We start from the raw sequence: 6,000 nt of genomic DNA on the forward strand, positions 1-6,000 counted from the left end.
AAGGCATGGCACCCGCATGTTGTCATGACTGGTAGCAAACTGGTTCAGAGTCTTGATCACAGCTGGACCTGGAGTCTACAAGGTGTTGGGAGGTCTCCTTAAGAATCAAAGACCTCTCCAGAGTTCATAAGTACACATCACATAGGCTGTCAACTAGATTGAGATTCTTCAGAATTTAGACAGCTGAAAAAGCATGAACTACTATAATAATGTATTACAAAGAGAAATATACATTATATGAATGGACATAATCCAAGATGGTCTTTTATAAACATGTAATAAACTTTACAGGAAAATAGCTCAAATAGGTACAGCAAATTCCTTCAAATTTGTTTTTGTTGAAAACTAATACAAGGATATAAAATTAGCACAGTGGTTGGTGTTCACTTGTGCATAATAAAACAAAAAGTAATGGTATACTGTATGTAATGCACCATTTAGCTTGGGCGACTTACAGTATGACTGATTATATGGTCAAAAGGACATTTTAATTGAAAAAAAAAAAAAGCCCAGCAGTTGAATATGGATCTTATTTGCCTTTTGACATTTTAATACTGAGGTTTTCAATTTACAAGTGTTTGGTAATTGATCTGAATGCCTCAGTGCCTTTAATGGGCTCTGTAGTTAAAGTTCCTCTCCACGGAAATCTTTAGTAAAAGGCAAAAGATTTATGCAAACTGAAAAGAAACCAGAGTATACTTTGCAACAAACTGAACTCATGTCCTTAAAAAAATACCCAAGGATACAAATCAGTCGATCTGGCTGTGGTGGTGCAGGCTAAATTTCAACCTAAAAAAAAAAAAAAAAAAGATACAGATAGTTAAACAAAATATTCTGTTTTTACAGAGTAAAGTAAGCCCCTCTTATGCAGGACATAAAAAAAAAAAAGTTTAAACTCAAATAAAATGTTATTTTCCCCGTAAATCTATAATAAAAGGCAACAGATTTGTACGATTGGAATAGAAACCAGACTACATATTCCTATTAATTAGGGCGTCTGATTTTCGGGTGAAATTTTTTTCCAAATTTGGGTGAATGCTTTTTTAAAAATCGGGTACAATTATTTAATGAAAAAATCAGGTGAAATCAGGTTGATTTTAAAAATATATAATCAAAACAGAATAAATATTTGGGTAGAAATCAGGTTTTATTTAGAAAGAAATAAACAAATGTTTAAGCATAAAGCGTGATACTAATACTTTGTCCCAAGAACAACTTCTTGGAGATTACTATACATAACGAGGAACTTCATACTATTCTGTATCTATTTTTTACAAATATTAGGAAGCCCCGCTTCCACCAATGCGGTCCACCACTTTTTTGGTGGCCGTGTCTGGGGGAAAGATTTTTCCTACATGAGAGAATGGGGAACAGTATAGACTTTGTTATTAATACTCTACCCCTCATCGTTAAGGATCTTGTGCTCCATCCGCCAATCTTTTTACGGACCTGGTTAATGGCCGCCATCCAGCTCTTGATTTTGTCCTTTTTGACAGGGTACATGTCTGACAGATATTACTAATCTGAGGTACCGACGATGTGTCGGTGCAAATTAGTGACACATCGTCCATATATGCTGTTTTTACCTGGACCCCGTTGGATCCAGGCAGCTGGAAACCAGTTATATTGGTATCCCTATGAACTGCCTGCAGGAGGGATTCAATGCTCACGTCATACAGCAGTAGGGATAGTGGGCAACCCTGTCTGACACCTGACTGGATAGAAATTTTACCAGTCAGGTGTCTGTTCACCAAGACTCGGGTACTAATATTGGTATAGATAGTATTAACCCACTCCCTAAGTCCAGGAGCGAATTTTATCCGGTCCATCACTTTGTACATATATTCATGGCTTGGGCTTGTTGGCAACTCCCATCACCCCTGAGAAAGTACTCACCGCTGCCTCGTCCAAGAAGGCACCGTCTTTATACTCACAGTAAGTAGTGTTGGTTAGGTTACTCAACTCCCCACAAGGTAAGTCTGGTGGAACTTGCTCAGGGCCCCTTGGAACGTGTGGGTCAGCTTTGTCCTGGGGGGGGGGGGGGTTCTTACAGACCGCCTTCTTTGGCTGTTACCATCTGTTGGGTCATTGCTACCGAGGTACTGCTGGTCAGGGCAGGTGTTGATCCTGACCTCTCCCTCAGTGCATTAGTGAACACCTCTTCTGCGAGGTGTGCTAGGGTCTGTATTAATGACTGGGAAGACTGGCTGGGGATGCCCTGGCTGGCTGTTACCTGCCCACTAGGGGGCAGTGTAGCCGTCCCACTCACCTATGTCTCTGCCTGCGAGGGCAAGACTGGGGACTTTGTGTGGGCATTAGCTGGTTTTGGGTCTATGGGGGCAACCTGCAACTGCAATCCTTATGGAGTCATAACGAGAGCCGAGGGGGAGTGCTGGCACTGAGAGGGCCCTACTCGGGGGGGCCACTGCTGGGTCCGGGCACCCTCCCTGCCTTGTGTTCTGATTCAGAGGAGCTACTGGAGGAGCTAGTGGAGTGGCTGTCGTACTCTCTTTCTGGGCTGGGGGAAGGGGTCCTCGTAAAACAGGACATGTCTCGGGGGCGGGGGGCGGGGAAGGGGGTGCTGGTGATGATGGTGGTGCTGGAGTCTGGGTTCTTGATATTGTTGGTGGTTGGACTGATCTTTGTTATTTGCTCCCTCTTCCTGCTCAGGCCTAGGCTTGTTGGTATTTGCCTTACTGGCTCTGGCCATGTTGGCAAAGGAAGAGGGGCAGTCCTTAAACAGGTGCCCCTTCTTTCCACACAAATTGCACTGCCTCTCTTCTCTGCAGTGGCTGTCAGGTGTCCTAATTCCCCACATGTTCTGCAGGGTTTTGGCATCCCATTATAAAATACCAGCCCTCTGTTGGACCCTAACACTATGGAGTTTGGGATGTGGCGGATGCCTCCAATGCCCGATGGATCAACATTGAGGCGTACCAGCCACTTTTAGGCTCCTGTCCAAACCCCATCCTCATCAGTAATCTTCCTCCCTTCTGGTGACACCCTCCCATAGCGGTTAAGCCATGTTGTAATAACATAGTCGCTAACAGCCTCATTGAAAAATTGGACAAATTCTTCAATGAAAAATTGTCGTTCATATTCATTCATTCATTCATTCTCATTCTCATTCTCTCTCTCTCTCTCTCTCTCTCTCTCTCTCTCTCTCTCTCTCTCTCTCTCTCTCTCTCTCTCTCTCTCTCTCTCTCTCTCTCTCTCTCTCTCTCTCTCTCTCTCTCTCTCTCTCTCCATATAACCCAATATAACCCAATGTGACAGGGTATTATGTGTGGTGACATTTTTACTCTGCCTTGGTTAGATGCCATACAAACTGAATAGTTTGAGTCTTGAAAAATGTTCTTAAACTTTTTGAAGCCCCTGAAAGCTGCTTAAACTAATGACATTTAAATTTTAAGGGACCTATGTACTGTAATGCTAATGTATGCAAATAATCCTAATACATCTGTCTCTCCGTGTATTACACTGTGACATTTCAAGTACACTCACATTTCGTAACATGCATTACTTTGAATAGAGACAAAAGGTAAATTACCATCAGTGTGACATATTATGAAAAATGTAGTAGCTTATTTATAACGTGGATACAAAGTTCATAGTGCAAATATAATTATGTATGAACTACTGTAGTACATGATTTCTTACTAAATTGATGTAAAGGAAAAGCAGTCTAAATAAATTAATGAGATAATCCGTATTTATTTATATGAAACCCTTAATCCACATTAATTCTTTATGAACATGTACATTTATTTTCCCTTTGCACATTTTATTCTTCCACTTTCTGTGTTACAGGCAATAGGAGTCCATTGGATCTATACAATCGCTTTCAAAGCTGTGTTACCAGCAGCGTTGTGCGATTATGACATCTGTCGGTGATGTGAGATTTAATTCTCTCTAACCATGAATGCAGACAAACCTGTTTTGCATAGGTGTTAAGACGTTCGCTGTCAGTGTGCATAGTTGCTGGTTTGCTCCCAGCCTCTGTACTGTTACAGCTACACATAGGAAAGCCCTCAACCAAGTTTAATGTGACCTTTGTTTAAAAAGATGACTACACATACTGTGCATATCCTCATGTACTGACAATTGTAATTTGTTATATGTAAGATTTGTTTTCTTCTCAAAAATAATAAGCCAGTCTTCTTCAGGTAGTTTCAATCAAAAGAGTTTTATTCAGCAAATCAGAGGTAATACAACCGTGATCACAGGTCTCAGCTGATGGATGAGTTTTGCTCAATTCTCAATGGCAGCAAAGCACTATACTCATGCATTACAAGGTCAAACGACAAGGCTGGCGATTGTAAACTGCTGATGTACACCAGTATGTAAAGCTTAATTTTAAGAGTTCATTAACCCTGCATTGATTCAGAACTTACATTAAACACAAGAAAATCACACAATGTTTACAGACAGTTTCAATGATTTCTTTACTATTTAAAGGGCAAACATAAGAAAGGGGTTGCATTTTAACTGGAACAGAACAATATGTACATCGCCCCACACAGGGTGTGTGTTTAACAGAAAAAACCTACATGTTCCATTTGTATAATGTGTTATTAGACATTCTGTGACGCTTACCTAAAGTTATAGCATGTCACTTTTAACAAAAGTAAGTGGTTTTAGAACCAGTTTTAATTGGTTTGATTATGGTTTGTCATTGGCTCAAAACAGCTTTCTAAGCAGAAACAATTTATGTCCCGAGGTCACAGCTGCCCAGCTGGGTGTATTTCACGCCACGTGCTAAGCTACAGAGCTACAAGGTCACGGCAATACATATGCAGGAGTTTCAAATGTTCTGGATGAATTTGTTTTTGTTTTGGTCACCATACCTTATTTGAATAAAAACACTGTTTTTTTTGTACTGTTTCACCCTTAGAATTGTTTCTATAAGGTTCTTACCACCTATTTTCTGTCATCTAACTAAAAATAGCACTTTCTCACTTTCTCATGTCATGAAGGTGGTGTCAGCAGTAGCTCCTGGGCAGACCCACTTTATCCATGTCTCTGAAAGTCATTCTGTCTAAATAGGTCACATTTGATATTCATCTTCTTGGCGTCTGCTGTTTTATTTGGTAAGCTTCCATTAACAGAAAAAAGTAGACAAATGTACTGAAGTGTCAAACAAAATCATACCAGGCTGTAATTCTCTTTTTGTGGGCTGAACTGCAACATACTAAACAGCCTTTTGTTCTCCATTTACTGATTTAGGAAGGATAACATCACTATGGTTGCACTGCTGGTATGTTTTATTTATTTATTTATTTATTTATTTATTTATTATTATTATTATTATTATTATTATTATTATTATTATTATTATTATTATTATTATTATTATTATTATCAATTTATCACATTAAGTGTACAAGCAATCCTTAACACCTTCAGATTACAGAACAGTCATGGCTACTTGCATTACAGTTATAGTACTGTAATTCAGCTGAACATTATTAGAATGTGACACCCAAAACATTCTGCCAGACATTACCAGCAATGGCAACACAATGGATTTGGCAGAAATATTATAGAGCTGTCTTGATACAGTAGCACACTGGCACTAATATGATACTTTGGTACTGAAATGTGTATTAGTTGTAGCACTGGAATATCAAAATACGAAGCTGCCCTTGTGCTACCATTATCCCTTAGTACAACACCACTTATTTTCCAGGGTGAGTGCATTGCCATTGAAGATGATTTTATAAAGAACATTGTACTGCATTGTACTGCATTGTATGACAGTACTGCAGCATTACACTTATTATAGAGATCTTTGTTTATACTGCAATCAATATTTTCCCATAGATCTGATTTATTACTTGTTGATGCACATAGGGCTTGATTAATAATGGATTTTAGAAGCATGCTACATTTTTTAAGAATTTGGTTTTTTTTTGTAACTAGAACAAATGGTGAATATATCTTTTGATTAAATATGTATGGCTTGTCTGGTTTGCAGCAAAGTACTGCACTGCATGGACT

At 39.2% G+C, this 6,000-nt stretch overlaps 1 non-coding gene and 1 pseudogene across 1 annotated transcript; both read right to left on the minus strand.

Annotated features, from left to right (window-relative positions):
- Positions 1–607: 607 nt before the first annotated feature.
- LOC117411624 (U5 spliceosomal RNA) lies at positions 608–697 on the minus strand (annotated as a pseudogene).
- Positions 698–855: 158 nt separating this feature from the next.
- LOC117411625 (U5 spliceosomal RNA) lies at positions 856–975 on the minus strand. The gene has a single exon (XR_004545816.1). It is a non-coding gene; the product is annotated as a U5 spliceosomal RNA (small nuclear RNA).
- Between the last annotated feature and the right edge of the window lie 5,025 nt (positions 976–6,000).

The sequence above is a fragment of the Acipenser ruthenus genome, chromosome 6 (genome assembly GCF_902713425.1).
Source record: "Acipenser ruthenus chromosome 6, fAciRut3.2 maternal haplotype, whole genome shotgun sequence".
Taxonomy (NCBI): domain Eukaryota; kingdom Metazoa; phylum Chordata; class Actinopteri; order Acipenseriformes; family Acipenseridae; genus Acipenser; species Acipenser ruthenus.